We start from the raw sequence: 17,192 nt of genomic DNA on the forward strand, positions 1-17,192 counted from the left end.
TATTGCATCCTTGGAGAAGCACAGAACCCTGCTTTCTCAGGTAGTTATGTTCCAGAAAGAAAATCACAACTTAAAAAGTGAGATTTACCCCCCCAAACACACACACGTTCATCCCAACCAGGTGCCAGCCTTCCCAATTCAGATACATTCAGCAGCCATGAAAGCTCACAAAGTGCACTGCACCATGGCATCTGTTGAAAAGGTACTGGTCCCTAAATCAGGCTGGATGACCACTCATCCACTGAATGCTTATCATCCCCATGGCAGTGGGTTCTCTAGAAAGATTCCTTCCTATATCACCTTTATCTCCTACATCTTAAAGGAAAAACAGAAGTGACATTATAGAGATGACAGCTAAAGGGCTGACATATGGCCTAGCAGTTAAGCCACTTAGGACATTCACATCCCATATCTGAGTACCGGGGTTCAAGTCCCAGGTCCACTACTGATTCCAGATTCCTGCTATTGTGGACCTGGTAGGCAGAAGGTGATGGTTTAAGTATTTGGGTCCCTGAACCCACCTGGGAGACCTAGCATGAGTTCCTAGCTCCTGGCTTCAGCCTGGCCCAGCTCTAACTGTTGCTGGCATTTGGGGAGTCATTCGGCATTTGGGAGCTCTTGTGTGTGTGTACACACACATGTGCACGCACACCCATTTCTCAAAGTTAAAAATATTTTTCTAAAAAATCAAATACCAGTTAGCAATTTTAAAAGGTCTTAGCCTCACCCTGTCTCCACTGGAGCCACAGCTCCCCATGACACAGGGGAAGCAATTGTTACCTGATGCCTCTTCTGCCCATCAGGGTCAAAAGCATGGGTGAACCCTTGGACAGCTCTACATAAAACACTCTTCTTGTCTTGTGGGCTCCAGGGCCTGAATCTGTCCTGGAGACTAGAAAATGTCAAAAAGCCTCTCTCTTTGTTGAGTTGGTCTCCAGGGCTTAGTTTACAGTGCCTCAGCCTTTTTGCACTGCAGTTCATTTGTGTAACCACTTACCTTCTGAAAGGTACAGGTACACACACACATACACACACACAATATTCTGAACAAATTCTTCAGGCCTTCCTCTGCTGTCTCTCCAACTAGAAGAGACCTCCACTTCCCTAGTCCACCAGAAGACAAACTGCACCCATTGCACCAAAGCTGTAACTGGGATAAAATAAGCCAATAATGGAGCTACCTCTATCAGAAAAAGTTTCAATATTCTCAGAACAAAACACTCTCTGTGAACTTCCTCAGCACCCATCCATCACTTGTGGATGGAATTAAAAGGCCATTGGGAGAGTGAGACACAAATCCTTAAACGAAAGCCCAGAACACATTTTGCCCCCTTTCTCTTCTTTGCAGCTCCTGTTGGCCTCAGTGACTTTCCCAAAATGACCACAGGAGCCTCTTTCATCTCACCTGCTGCCCTTACCATGTGATTCTGAACCAACGCTCATGTTCCCTCCCCTTGAATGGGGACAGCCCTCTGCACTGACTCCATAAATAGAATGTACAAAGTGATGCTGCCTAAGGGGAGACCATCAAAGGCCTGCAGCTTTGCCGGGTTCTCTGGAATGCTCACCCTGAGAGCCCCACCACCAGGCTGTGAGGAAACCCCACATACCTCTTGCAGGATGGGGTGTGAATGTAGAGAGGCCTATATAGAAGGGAAAACCAAGGCGCCCACCCTCAGCCCAGCTGCACTCCAGCTACTGCAGATTCTCAAGCTAACTGAATCCTTATTGTTTCAAACCACTGAGTTGGGCTGCTCTGATCCACAATGGATGGAAACCAAAGCAGCTGTTGGCCTAGTCTCCTTGTCACTCGGATGAGATGGTCACTCTCTCCCAACCAAGTCAAGGAATGTCTGGGCCTTCTCATCTTACCCCAGATCATTGCTATTTGGACTTCACTGCCTAAACTTAGCTTGGCCACCTGCTCATCTCCACTTCTGCCCTGCACTGCTTCACACCCACCACTAGCTCCCCACCCTTCTCAGAAGCCCACCCTTGCCCCTCCACAAAGATTCAAGGCCCATATCAGGGTTGTATCAGGACTTAAAACTGGTGCCATTGTCAGCCTTCCAGTGGCTGGAAGAGAGAGAGATCTCCAAAATGTAAAGGGCTCTGTCAGTAGCATGAACACAGAAACAAGCTGTGACACAGTCAGACTTCAGGAGTGCACCCAGAGCCAGGAGCTTTACATGGAGTCCCAGTGTGTACATCTAAGCAGGGTCACAGGAGGGAGGAGGAAATGCCTGCAAAGGGAAGGGGTCATAGCTGGCAAGAGTACAAGATAAATGGCCCACTGCCACAACTACTAGTCCAGTCATGTTTTAGGACTTTTTATTTAAAGAGTTACAGAGAGGGAAAGACAGAAAGATTGTCCATCTGCTGGCTCACTCCCTAGATGGCCGCAATGGCCAGCACTGGACCATACTAAAGCCAGGAGCTTCACCCAGGTCTCCCACATGGGTAACAGGGGCCCAAACACTTGGGCCATCTTCCATTGCTTTCCCAGGCCATTAACAGGGAGCTGCGCAAGGAGGGCAGCCAGGACCTGAACCAGTGCCCATATGGGATGTTAGCGTCACAAGTAGGCAGCCTTACCCACTATGCCACAGTGCTGGCCCCTCAAGAAGATCATTATTAAGGTCTTTCCTCACAACTTTTTATATCCAGTAACTATCAACGAAGGGAGTGAGATTGATCAGGAAAGGTTTATTCCCTGTAAACTCAAGGATGTCTTCCTTATAATCACACTTCCTCCATAGATGCTTGTGGGCCATTGATTTCTTTTGCTGTGTGCATGTGCACACGTATGTGAGTGTGTGTGTGTGTGTGTTTATAATGAAGCAGAACCTATATTGAGATTAAGCCATGTATAAAAAACACTGATCTGCCACTTGTAAATCGTGGGCTGTGATATCAGATCTGGGTCCCATCATGACCAAACGTGTGACCTAGTGCTAAGTCTTCTGTGTCTTAATTTATAAAATTGGAGTGATTAAAAAAATAGTTATTTTAGGCCGGCGCCGCGGCTCACTAGGCTAATCCTCCACCTTGCTGCGCCGGCACACCGGGTTCTAGTCCCGGTCGGGGCACCGGATGCTGTCCCGGTTGCCCCTGTTCCAGGCCAGCTCTCTGCTGTGGCCAGGGAGTGCAGTGGAGGATGCCCCAGTGCTTGGGCCCTGCACTCCATGGGAGACCAGTATAAGTACCTGGCTCCTGCCATCAGATCAGCGCGGTGCGCCAGCCACAGCGCGCTGGCCGCAGCGGCCATTAGAGGGTGAACCAACGGCAAAAGGAAGACCTTTCTCTCTGTCTCTCTCTCTCACTGTCCACTCTGCCTGTCAAAAAATTTAAAAAAAAATAGTTATTTTCAAAGGAGTTTTTATAAAGGTAACTAACATAACATAATAACTGATCAAGAGCCTGAATAGGAAACTAATAAATTTTGAATTCCTTCTCCCTATGGGCAAATTGTGGCAAGTCTGCTGTGGGCTGCCAAACTAAGTCATTTCTCCCTACATATTATTTAGAGCTTAACCTAAGTCAGGGCATGTCCTGACTTCTACACTGGAGCCAATTAGTCACTTCTAGGCTATAGCTCTACAGGTCCTAATGCCATGCTAAAAACACACATCAGAGACTCTCTCCTTTCCTATTTTTTCCCCAATAGCTGCAATTGCATTTTATCACCAAACAAAACCACATTCTCCTTCTTGGCCGTGTCTAAAGTGAAGCGTTTGCCACCAACTTGCTCAGAACAAATCCCTGCAAAGCAATCCGACCAGAGTCAGGGCCTGATTCGAGTCGGTGATGGGGACTCTGTTAATGAAAGTCTGGCAGAAAGGCCTACAGGGAGTCTGTCCTAGCAGGAAATCCTCTATGTGGCTCCTGATTTTCCAAGCTTTACAAGCACAGCTGAAAATAGCCTATTTTCTCAATTTTTCACTTCAGCATCCCCCTTTAAACCAGCTCCATTCCATAAATACTGCATCTTTAGGGACACGTGTGGGAGGCAGTGATCCTGGTCCAAGTCCCAAATCCTGATTTCCGAGTCCCAAAGCTGTACCCTGCAGGTGTTCGGGGGAGACCATCTCCAAAGTACAACTGCCTTCAAGCATTGTAGAAAACTGAGAATGAAAATGTGTTTTGTTCCTAGAAGTGAGTAGGACTTCAGCCTGTACCTTACCCAAAGTCTCATTAATGCCTGCCTTAAAAAGAAGGGCTGGTGGCCAGCACTGCAGCTCACTAGGCTAATCCTCAGCCTGTGGAGCCGGCACCCCAGGTTCCAGTCCTGGTTGGGGCGCCGGATCCTGTCCCTGTTGCTCCTCTTCTAGTCCAGCTCTCTGCTGTGGCCCAGGAGGGCAGTGGAGGATGGCCCAAGTGCTTGGGTCCTGCACCCACATGGAAGACCAGGAGGAAGTACCTGGCTCCTGGCTTCGGATCAGTGCAGCACACCGGCCATAGCGACCATTTTGGGGGTGAACCAATGGAAAAGGAAGACCTTTCTCCACCCCTCCCTCACTGTCTAATTCTGCCTATCCGGAAAAGAAAGAGAGAGAGAGAGAATATGACCTATTCCAGACAAGAACTGGACGGAAGGATAGCAGACAGTGAAGGAAGTAACCCAAAATGTCACCCTAGACTTTTCTTTTTTAAATAAATCTTTTTTTAAATATTTATTTATTTATTTGAAAGTCAGAGTTACATAGAGAAGGAGGGGCGGGGGGGTGTCTTCCATCCACTGGTTCACTCCGCTGTCATATCATTCCATGGTAGTAAAAGATGAAACAGTTGGGTAAAGCTTAAAATATATATTAGATGTTACAACTTGGATTTCAGAAATTTAAGAGAAAGAGTGGGCTTTGAGAAGGAAGATAATTCTAAAAAATATCTGATCCCATCTTACCTAAGCACTCTGGTGAGAAAGAAGAAGTCAGGTGTTCAATTCAGTTGTGCTTGATGCCCCAAACACAAAATAAAACAGTGCAGCATCTCAGAGCCTGGCCCTGGAGTTTGACCAGTGGCATTTGAACCACAGCCTTACCACTTTACAGTAGGAAATGTGAGCCTATTAACTAACCTCTATACAATGCCATTGTCTGATCCATAAAGAAAGAGATGTAACTGCATGTATCCCAGTGGTTGCTGTGGTGATTAAATAAGATAATGCAGTTGGCTCCTAATAGAAGCTCAACAGATAGTGGCTATTGTTATTTTTTTATGAGGCTGCATTCTAGGCAAAGAAAATTTAAGGATGAAGCTTGATCCCTGCCCTCAAGCAATTGCCCGCTATTGTAAATAACTAAAATACAGTGAGAAGTGATTAGGATATAGCTACAGCTACCTCAAACCTTCTTGCGAATCAGATGTGGAATAAGTTACTCATGTTGTCTCAGCTAATGAAACTGTTATCTACAGAAAACACCAGGATCTGCCTATTGAGAAATAATTCAGATGGTAAAAGAATCACACAGTAATAATTCAAAGTGCGAAAAAATCACTCAAGGGCTGGTGTGGTACAGTGGGTTAAGCCACTGTCTGTGATGTCATCATCCCATATGGGCACCAGTTCAAATCCCAGCTGTTCTACTTCCAATCCAATTCACTGCTAATGCACCTGGGAAATCAGTGGAAGATGGTCCAAGTGCTTGCACCCCTGCCACCTACATGGGAGAACCAGATGAAGCTCCTGCTTTCAGCCCAGTCTGCCCTAGCCCAGCCCCAGCCATTGGGCCATGAACCAACAGAATATTTCTCTGGCTCCCTAACTCTGCCTTTCAAATAAATAAATCTTTAAAAAAAGAAAAAGAATGAAAACAGGGCCCAAACCCAACAGAGAGACCACTGCCTCCCAGGTCTACATCGGCAGGAAACTGGAGCCAGGAGTAAGAGCTGGAGCAAACACAAGTACTGAGATAGGGGCTATGGATGTTTTAACCACTCCTTCAAGAACCTGGTATCCAGACTGAGAATAATTTGACTGGACAACAATGAAGCAATTAGAGCCTTAAACTCGTTCAGAAAACTTAAGAGCACCCACAGTCTCTTAGTGCTTTCAAGTCTGTATAACTTGAGCTCTATTCCTAGATAAAAGAGAATTTTCAAATGGAATTCACAAGCTTCTGTCAGTGCTCTTTGTGAAACTAATGCAAAAATGGAAAGTTTAAGATAGGATGGAAATGAGTAAATGCTATTGTGGTTTCCAAGGAGAATTCTACAAACCACAGCCTGGGGCTTTGCAAAGACAGTGAGCTGTCGTAAAGCAAGAGAGAAGGAAGTCAGAAAGAAAAGGATTCTCGAAGTGAAAGGATAAATCAGTGTCCAGTGCCAGAATGTGACAGACTATGGCTCAAAGTCATTTGTGCACATGCCACATGCCACATACTATCTATCCTGGGTACCGCTCCATACATGATCCTATTGGATTTCCAATAGCGAAAGGCACCATTATGTCCACTTTTACAGATAAGAGAACAGGCATACAAAGAGAAGGATTAAAGTAGGAAGAATCTCTGGCCTGTTTCAGTGTTAAAATTGTATGTTCTCAATTCTGCCTGTGGAGGATGAGCACCAGACATTCTGGATAAATAGAAACATCCAGAATCTACAGAGGAGTCTGAACAAACTGGAGAGAAAACAACACTTGCCATGTCCAAAAGAGCTTGGTAGCCAGCAATGCTCTGCAGAGGAGACACTATGGCAGAACTGTTTTGTGGTTTCTTTCCGGCCAACACACTCCTTTTGCTGAGAGCTTCTGACCTACTCAGAGGTACACATTTTCACTCCATGCAGATACATAGATACATAGTTAGATAGGTAATTACTGGCTCCTGAATATTTGTCATGGGTTGAATAAGACCTGTCTTCCCCAAACTCATACAAGATGGTTAAACTCTACTGTTTTTTTTTTAATTTATTTGTTTTATTTGAAAAGTAGAATTACAGAGAAGCAGAGGGAAAGAGAGAAACAGAGACAGAGACAGAGACAGAGACAGAGACAGAGACAGAGACAGAGTGAGTGAGAGTAAGAAAGTGCATGAGAGGTCTTCCATCCACGGGTTCACTCCCCAAATGGCTGCAATAACCAGAGCTGGGCTGATCCAAAGCCAGGAGCTTCCTCTGGGTCCCCCATGTGGGTGCAGGGGCCCAAGGATTTGAGCCATCTTCCACTGCTTTCTCAGGGCATAGCAGAAAGCTGGATCGGAAGAGGAGCAGCAAGTACTTGAACCCACACCCATGTGGGACGCTGGCGCCACAGGTGGCAGCTTTACCCATTATGCCACAGCACTAAACTCTACTACCAGGGCCAGCGCTGTGGTGTAGTGGGTAAAGTTGCCTCCTGCAGGGCCAGCATCCCATATGGGTGCCAGTTCTAGTCTCGGCTACATAGCTTTCTGCTATGGCCTGGGAAAGCAGTAGAAGACGGCCCATGTCCTTGGGCCCCTGTACCCACATGGGAGACCCAGAAGAAGCTCCTGGCTCCTGGCTTCGGATCAGCTCAGCACCAGCTGTTGTGACCAACTGGGGAGTGAACCAGCAGATGGAAGACCTTTCTCTCTCTCTCTCTCTCTCTCTCTCTCTCTCCTTCTCTCTGTAACTCTGACTTTCAAATAAATAAATAAATCTTAAAAAAATAAAATTAAATTAACTCCACTATCTTAACATTGAAGGTTGATGGATTAAAGACACAGACTTGATCTAATTATGGCACCTGGGAGGTGTGTTGGGTGGGAGGTTTTAGGCCACAGAGGTGTGCCCTTGGAAGTGGTTCTCAAAGAAATAATTATTAAAGTTCTAGCCAGCTGTTCTCTTACCTGCCTGGCTCACCACATAATTATTCCTCCATACTCACCATGACCAGTCTCCATCAGATGCTAGATTATGGGGCCACCTAATCATGAACTGTGACCTCCAAATTATACACTGAAATCAAGCCTTTCCAAGAAAAAGATTTTAATTGAAGATATTTTAGTTAAAGGAACCAAAAGCAGACTAATACAATGTTCCTGTGATCTTCTCACCAATCCTTATAAAACTTTACCTTTGGTGCTTTAACGTGATGGACTCTGTTTGAGGAAATAGTAACCAACATGACAGGCTTAGGTGACCAAGCATTGCTGTGACAGACATGTGCTCCCCTGAAACATGAACCTGATGCATGATGGGAGTCTTATAATATGTATGCAGCTCACAGACCATGAACCTCTCCCCTATTACTCAAAGTAAGTAAAATCAAAAGCAAATGATTTGCACATAGAAAGATTTCAGAGACCCAGAGGAAAAGTGAAGAACATAGATAGAGATTGTGATTATATTTTAATTTTTATTCCACCCAAAAATCACAACTTTGGAAGAGAAATGGGTATGAAGTATCAACATAGCAGAAGCTAATGCAAGACTCAGCTTCCCGACTCATGACTTTAAGAGATGGCTGAGCCATGGCAAAAGACAGAGGAGATTTTATTAGGACAAGCAAGAATGCAAGACAGTAGACTCAAAGTCAAGATCGAATATATGACAGTGTCATCAAAAAGATGAAAACTTCATCTAAAATATATGCTACTGGAAACTAACAAGCTACCAGACATGACACAGGAAAGGTTCTCAGATAAAAGTTACAGGTAAGGAAGTTAAGATGAGAATATATTGTCATTCCAGAAGGATGGCACCACGAGGGAATTCATACCCCTTCTCCCTTTTTCCTCTTAAAATATCCATGACATTTTCTGTCAAAGGGTAAAAAAAATTCACATTAACACCCAAAGTGTTCGACAAGAATGTTAGCATATTTCATATTCTGTAGCAAATGTATACTCTGTCTTAAAAAGTTGGAGAAAATTACAAGTTGGTACCAGCTGCCAACCCAGTCCCAGAACTCTGCCTCCCAGGGGACATCGAGTCAAGAGAAGAGAGCAGCATGGCCCGAACACTGGCGGTGAGCTAAGTGCTGACACTGTACCCGTAGATGCACAACCAGGCCAGGCACGAGGGACCTCACAGTGCTAAGTTCAGACTTGAGCCCCAGATCCAACGAGTGCCATTCCTCTCATCTAAGAGGCGTATGCAGCAATCGCCCAAGCCCCAGCCACACCCTGATGCTGCAGTAGTACTGACAATATGACTACAAGAAGACAGATGCTGGCTTGACCCTTGCTGCAAATGGAGATTTATCAGGCCTCAGTCTCGCTCCCTTAGCTTGTAGTCCCTCTGTATTCATTATAATGATTATGAGTCAATTCTTTATTAAAAATCAACTCCTTAAATTAAGGAAGACACGCATAGGTCAGACTGGCCCTAAAGATCAAATCGCAACATGCAGAATTCAATTATCACCTCCACAGTTAATGTCTTAATGCTAGACTCCATTTTGAGATGCTTCTCAGCAACACTAGACCTTGATCAAACTAAGCAATAACAACTAACCGTTATAGTAAACATTTACCAGGAAAAAAAGAAAATTCTTGGGGAGAATATAAAGCAACTAAAACACCCACAAACCCAAAATGCAACAGTGATTTTATGTTTATTATTTATTTATTTATTTGAAAGACAAAGAAACAGACCTCCTATTTGCTGGTTCATTACCCAACAGCAGATGCAGGACCAGGTTGAAGCCTAAAACTGGGAACTAAAGCTGAATCTCCCACCCCGGTGACAGAAATTCAACTACTTGAGCCATTAGCTTGCTGCCTCTAAAGCTGTGCATTAGCAGCAAGTTGGAATTAGAAGTGGAGCTGGGACTCAATCCCAGGTACTCCGATTAGGGACATGGGTGTCCCATGTAGTATTTTACCTACTAAGCCAAATTCCCACTCCAAGCAGCCATTCTAGGAAAGTGGTTTAACCATTTCTTTTCAAGTGAAACATACATTTAGTATACAACCTAGAAATTCATCTCTAGATATTTACTCAAGAGAAATGAAAATATATATTTGCAAAAAAGCTAGTGATAAGTGTTTACAGTGGCTATATTCATATTCATCCAAGCCAGGAAATGCCCAAAGTAGCAGGAAGTATGCATTTCCCCCAGAACAATGAAAATGCACATCCACAGGCAGACTGGGACAAGATCACATACTTCAGTAGGAAAATAGTGAATATTAAAGTAGGAAGGGTAGAGAGGAGGAGGGCAGGGACAGGTTGAGTAACAGGTATCAGAATACAGTTAGAATAAGTTCCAGTGTTCAACACCACAAGAGAGCAGGTGCAGTTCAGAGTAACCCACTGTTCTGAAAAGAACCAGAAGACAGGAACTCTACGGCTCTAAACAAAATACATAAGGATGTAGAAATGCTCATTACCCTGATTTGGTCATTACATACTGTATACAAGTACTGAATTAGAATACTGTATCCCACAAATAAAGATAAATATTGTATGTCCATTAAAATCAACATTTTAAAAATAAAATATGAGCAGAAGTCTTGGACACTTCATGATGGAATGCTGTGAATGGACAAGAAGCCCCTCCTTGCAGGCCACAATAAAAGTGCTGGGCATCATTAGTCATTAGAGAAATGCAGATTAAGACCCCATGGAGGGGCCTGAAAGTGTGACACAGTGGGTTAATGCCCTGGCCTGAAACACCAGCATCCAATATGGGAGCCGGTTTGAGACCCGGCTGCTCCACTTCCAATCCAGCTCTCTGCTATAGCCTGGGAAAGCAGTGGAGGATGGCCCAAGTCCTTGGGCCCCTGCACCCGCATGGGAGACCTGGAAGAAGCTGCTGGCTTCTGGCTTTGGATCTGTGCAGCTCCAGCCATTGTGGTCAATTGGGGAGTGAACCATCAGATGGAAGACATTTCTTTCTTTCTTTCTCTCTCTCTCTCTCTCTCTCTCTCTCTCTCTCTCTCTCTCTCTCTCTCTCTCCCTCTCTGTATAACTCTGACTTTCAAATAAATAAAAAAAATCTTTAAAAAAAAAAAAAGACCACATGGGGTGCTCTTACACAATACAATGGCTAGTGTAAAACAACTGATGGCCCTGAATGTGGGCAAGGATGGGGAGAAAACAGAATTCCCAAACATCACCTTAGAGAGTATAAAATGGTACAACCACATTGTAAACCAGTTTAGCAAGTTCTTCAAAAACCTTACACTACTCTAGAAGCCAGCTAGCTTATTGGTAGGTGTATTTCCCCCAGAACAATGAAAATGCACATCCACAGGCAGACTGGGACAAGATCACATATAACAGCACCTTTGCTCATCACAGCCAAACACGGGAAACCATGCAAATGGCCATCAGAGTAAGAAGGGGTTGCCAGCTGCCAACACGGGTCTGCTCACATCCTGCAGGGTGCTCAGCCATCACAGGGAACACACGAGGGTTCTGTGCAGCAGCAAGCATGGCTGAGCCACAGGCTCTGGAAGCAACATGACGTCTCATTCCACTAACAGGACACTCCAGAACAGACAAAACCCACGGCTGGTGAAAGACATCAGGAGTGGAGAGCAAGTCTGAGGGGGCTGCAAAAATTGGCGGGAAACTGGGATAAGAGCTCAGTTTATGTTGGTGCAAAACTTTTTGAAAGCCATGTGTACAAAGACGCTTCTAAAAGATCAGGTAAAGCGTGTATAAGAAATGACGCATGGATTTCAAAACTGTTTTGCATCAAAGTAAGCTTACATTTTAATTCCAGTTTTTCTAGAAACTTTTTTTTTTTTTTGACAGATAGAGTTAGTGAAAGAGAGACAGAAAGGTCTTCCTTCCGTTGGTTCAGCCCCCAAATGGCCACTATGGCCGGCGCACTGCACTGATCCGAAGCCAGGAGCCAGGTGCTTCCTCCTGGTCTCCCAAGTGGGTGCAGGGCCCAAGTACTTGGGCCATCCTCCACTGCCCGCCCAGGCCACAGCAGAGAGCTGGACTGGAAGAGGAGCAACCGGGACAAAATCCGGCGCCCCAACTGGGGCTAGAACCCAGGGTGCTGGCGCCGCAGTCAGAGGATTACCCTAGTGAGCCGCGGTTCCAGCCGACACTACAAGATTTGAAAAAGAAACACACACACACACACACACACACACACACACCATAACTACAGGGCCCTATCATGGTAGCTCTCTGCTGCAGACATTCACAGAGGAGCTGCACTAGAACGCGGACAGAACTACTCCAATGGCCATGGAGGCAGGAACGCTAGAGCCGCGGGAACGAGCCTTCCATGACCCACTGGAAGAATGCAGACGACCCTCACAAAGATAACGCTGCCCCACAAAAGCAAGACACACATATCCGGGAAAAATAAAACTGGGCATCAGAAGACCAGAGCAGTGGTGGAACACAGCCCAAGAGGGAGTCCTGGGTTTCAGTACGGTTCTGTTTTTACTTTCTTTTTTATTATTATTTTTATTTTTTTTTTGACAGAGTGAACAGAGAGAGAGACAGAGAGAAAGGTCTTCCTTTTGCCGTTGGTTCGCCCTCCAATGGCCGCCGCGCTGATCTGATGGCAGGAGCCAGGTGCTTATTCTGGTCTCCCATGGGGTGCAGGGCCCAAGCACTTGGGCCATCCTCCACTGCACTCCCTGGCCACAGCAGAGAGCTGCCTGGAAGAGGGGCAACCGGGACAGAATCCGGCGCCCCGACCGGGACTAGAACCCGGTGTGCCGGTGCCGCAAGGCGGAGGATTAGCCTAGTGAGCCGCGGCGCCGGCTCTGTTTTTACTTTCATCGTAACACTAGTGCCACGCGTGCTGGGTCTGTGACAGTCCCTCAGCTGTACACCTGTGAATTCCGCAAGCTCACTGCAGCACAGGTCACACTTCAGTACGATTCAGAAAAGAGAGGCGGCGATGGCCTCTTCTCACTGAGGCGCCACGGGTACTTCTGGCCACAAGATGTTCACAGGGCCGGCGGGAAAAGTTCTTGCTCACTCTCCCTCCCTCCCTCCTTCCTCTCTCTTCTCCCGTCTCCTACTCTCTCTCCCCCTCTCTCCCTCTTTTCCACACCTTCCTTCCTCCATCAACCTTCCCTGTAGGAGGGGAAAATACCCGTTTCTCAGGAACAAAACTGAAAGTCCTGCGGTGAAAACTTACGGAAGCCGCCGTGGAGAACCGCTAGGGCCCCCGCAGAAAATCACGAAGAGAGTTCCAGCACGTCCCCGAAAACGGCGTGGCCGCCACGGGCCTGACCCTTGGCTGGGCTGGGTCTTTCCCAGCCTCAGACACCAGCTCCTGGCGGCTCCTGGCCGTTTCTTCAACGCTCAGGCTGGAACCCAGGCGCGCGGGAGCAGCAGGTCACGCGCCAGCAGCACTTCCGGTCACAGCGTCCCGCCGGGGAGCGCTGCGCACGGGGTGGGCGTCCAGGCGCAGCCGTTGTCCCGCGGGACGCTGCCCGCCTCCCACAACTGTGTGCAGGTGCGCTTCCGGCTGCTCGGCCCTTGGGATCCAGGGAGGCTGCAGGTGCCGGATCAAGTACTTGCGACTTGAATGCTGCAACCGACACAGCTGCCCCAGAGTTCTCGTGTGGTTGTCGTCCCTGGACCCAGAGGCCCTGTCCATGGCTGGGGGAAGAAATGATGAAGAAAAAAAGTCTTCAGCCCAAAGGAGAAGCAAAATGGAGCCCCACAGACTGCCGGCCTCGGCAGCTGCCCGGGCCTTGGCCAAGGTGGGCAAATGGTGGGTTGCAGAATTTTTTGAGGAACAACCATACTATTTTCCATAGCGGTTGTACTAATTTACATTCCCACCAACAGAGTATGAGTGTTTCCCTTTCTCCACATCTCCTCCGATATATTATCTTTCTTTCTCCATATCTCCTCCGATATATTATCTTTCTCATTTTTATGGCAGCCACTCTAACAGGTGTGACATGACATCTCATGGTGGTTTTAATCTGCATTTCTCTGATGAATAGAGATGCTGAATTTGTTTTCATACACATGTTAGCTATTTGTACATCTTATTTTGACAAATTTCTAGTCAGATCTTTTGCCCATTTTTCAGCTGAGTTATTGATTTGGTTACTATTTAATATGAGCACCTTATCTGTTTGATATTGACCCCTTACTAGATGTATGGTTTCAACTGTTTTCCCCTTACTCTGTTGATTGTTTTCTTGTGTGAGGTAATCCCACTTGTCTCTTTCACGTTTGTTACCTGTGCTTTGAGGTTCATATCCCAAATAATAACTGCCCAGACTAGCTTTTTCCTATGTTTCCTTCTATTAGATTTCACAGTTTCAAGTCTTACATTTATGTCCTGTGAGATAAAAGCCTGACTTCATATTTCTGCGTGTGGTTATCCAGTAGTCCCAACATCCCATATCAAAGAGACTGTCCTTTCTCAATTATGTGTTCTCGGCAATTTTTTCACAAATAAATTGATCAAATAATTGAAAATGAATCTTGATGTGAATGGAAGGGGAGAGGGAGCGGGAGATGGGAGGGCTACGGGTGGGAGGGAAGTTATGGGGGGGAAACCATTGTAATCCATAAACTGTACATTGGAAATCATTTTTACTTAATAAAAGTTTAAAAAAAATAAATTGATCATAAACATTCTGACTTGTTTCTGGGATCTCTATTATGTTCTATTGTGTCTATTTTTATACCAGTACAATGTTTTGATTACTATATCATTCTGTATATTTTGAGAGTAAGTAGTGTGATGCCTCCAGCTTTATTCTGTTTGCTCAAGATGGCTTGGGGATTTAAGGTTCCTGTGGTTTCCTATGAATTTCAGGATTGTTTCTTCCATTTCTATGAAAAGTGTTACTGGAATTTTGATAAGAATTTCATTGAATCTATAGATTGTTTGGGTAGGATGGACATTTAAAAAGTATTACTAATTATTCCAATCCAAAGTCATAAAATATCTTTCCATTTATTTGTGTCTTCCTCCATTTCCATTATACAAGTTTTTCACCCCCCTGATTAATTTTTTCATATTTTTGGTAGCTATTGTGCATGGAGTTTTCTTCATGCCTCTTTTGGACAGTTTGTTATCAGTGTGTAGAAACTTGTCTAGTCTTTGTTGCTGATTCTTCATCCTGCAACTTTACTGAATTTATTTTTGGTGCTAACAATTGGAGGAGGAGTATTCAGTGTCTTCTACATGTAAGATTATTTCACATGCAAATAAGGACAATTTAACTTCTTTCTTTCTGATTTTATTGCCGTTTTATTTCTCTCTTGCCTAATTGCTCTGGCTGGGACTTCTACTACTATGTCAAATAATGATACAATTAGGCATCCTTGTCTCATTCCTCATCTTAGAGGGAAACTTTCAATGTTTCCCCATTAAGTATGATGTTACCTGTGGATTGGTCATATATGGTTTTCATCGTGAAGTGGTACAGTCCTTCTTCCACTTTCACTAGCTTGTTGACAGCTTTTATCCTAAAACAATGCTGAATTCTGTCCAATGCTTTTTCTGCATCTTTCAAGGTGATAATACAGTTTTTGTCCTTAATTCTGTTAATGTGATATATCATATTTACAGACTTCCCTGTGTTGAACCATCCTTGCATCTCTGAGATAAGTCCCACTCTGTGATGACCCATGATCCTTTTCATGCACTATTGAATCCCATTTGCTAGTATTTCATTGAGAATTTTTGCAATCACATTCGTCAGGAATATTGGCCTGTAATTTTCTTTCACTGCAGTATCCTTGTCTGGTTTTGGTTTTACAGTAATGCTGGCCTCATAAAATAAGTTTGACAGTATAGCTTCTTTTGCAATATTTTTGAAAAGTTTGAAAAGGACCGGTATGATTTCTACTATAAATTATTAGTAGAATTCAGCAATGAAGGCGTCAGGTCCTGGGCTTTCTTTGGTAAGAGAATTTTTATCAATGATTTAATTTCTTTACCCATTATTTATCTACTCAACTTTTCTATTCCTTCATGATTCAGTTTGGTGGGTTATATGTATCTAGGAATCTATCCGTTTTTCTGTATGGCTGTGTAATTGATAAAGTGACCTCCTATAATCCTTTGTGTATTTGTGGTATCAGTTTTAATGTTCTCTCTTTCATTTCTGATTTTATTTGAGCCCCCCTTTTTCCCTGGCCTAGCTAAGGATTTGTCAAATTGTTTTGTCTTCTCAAAGAGCCAACTCTTGGTTTTATTGGTCTCTCCTATTCTCTTCCTGATCCCTATGGCTTCTCTGATATTTATTATCTCCCCTCTGCTAACTTTAGGCTTAGCTGTTCTTTTCCTATTTCTAGTTATTAGAGCTATGACAACAGATTGCTTATTTGAAAACTTTCTTCTTGTAGGTATTTCTTGCTCTAAACTTCTCTCTTAGAATTGCTTTGGCTGGGGCTAGTGTTGTGGTGCAGAGGGCTAACGCCCTGGCCTGGGGCGCTGGCATCCCATATAGTCACCGGTTCGGGGCCAGGCTGCTTGGCTTCCGATCTGGCTCTCTGCTGTGGCCTGGTCCTTGAACCCCTGCACCACGTGGGAGATCCGGAGGAAGTTCCTGTCTCCTGGCTTCAGATCAGCGCAGTCAGCTGGGGAGTGGGCCATCGGATGGAGACCTCTCTCTCTTTTTTAAAATTTATTTATTTATTTGACAGAGTTAGACAGTGAGAGACAGAGACAGAGAGAAAGGTCTTCCTTCCATTGATTCATCCCCAAAATGGCCACTACAGCCAGAGCTATGCCGATCTGAAGCCAGGAGCCAGGTGCTTCCTCCTGGTTTCCCATGCAGGTGCAGGGGCCCAAGCACCTGAGCCATCCTCCACTGCCCTCCCGGGCCACAGCAGAGAGTTGGACTAGAAGAGGAGTAACTGGGACCAGAACCTGGTGCCATATGGGATGCTGGTACCGCAGGTAGAGGATTAACCAAGTGAGTCACAGCGCCGGCCCCTGTATCTATCTCTATGTCTCTCTCTCTCTCTCTCTCTCTCTCTGCATCTTCTCTCTCCGTGTAACTCTTCAGATAAATAAATAAATCCTTAAAAAAAAAAAAGAATTGTTTTGGCTGCTGCCACAGATTTTGATATGTCAGTTTCCACTTCATTTGTCTCAAGATACGCTTTAATTTCTTCATTGACCCAGTGATTATTCAGGAGCATGTTGCTTCATTTGAATTTTATCTCACATGGAGATAAGAACCTGGAGTAAATACAGCTGGGGACCTTCCCCCTCTCCCCACCACAGCAGTTGGAGTCATTTTTCTTTCTTTTTTTTAAAGATTTATTTATTTATTTATTTGAAAGACGGTGACAGAGAGGGAGAGACAGAAAGATCTTCC

At 45.0% G+C, this 17,192-nt stretch overlaps 1 long non-coding RNA gene across 13 annotated transcripts in view; it reads right to left on the minus strand.

The window, feature by feature from the left end:
- The window catches only part of LOC149122102 (uncharacterized), a 140,324-nt gene extending 126,844 nt beyond the window's left edge, over nt 1-13,480 (minus strand). Inside the window, exon 1 of one of the 13 annotated variants that reach the window (XR_016221077.1) lies at nt 13,028-13,480. This is a non-coding gene — a long non-coding RNA (uncharacterized LOC149122102). The remainder of the gene's footprint in view (nt 1-13,027) is intronic. The other 12 variants (XR_016221076.1, XR_016221068.1, XR_016221067.1 and 9 more) reach the window with 12 other exon arrangements.
- Nucleotides 13,481-17,192: the final 3,712 nt, after the last annotated feature.

The sequence above is a fragment of the Oryctolagus cuniculus genome, chromosome 15, assembly GCF_051225735.1.
Source record: "Oryctolagus cuniculus isolate XC-2025 breed Fujian yellow rabbit chromosome 15, ASM5122573v1, whole genome shotgun sequence".
NCBI classification, from domain to species: domain Eukaryota; kingdom Metazoa; phylum Chordata; class Mammalia; order Lagomorpha; family Leporidae; genus Oryctolagus; species Oryctolagus cuniculus.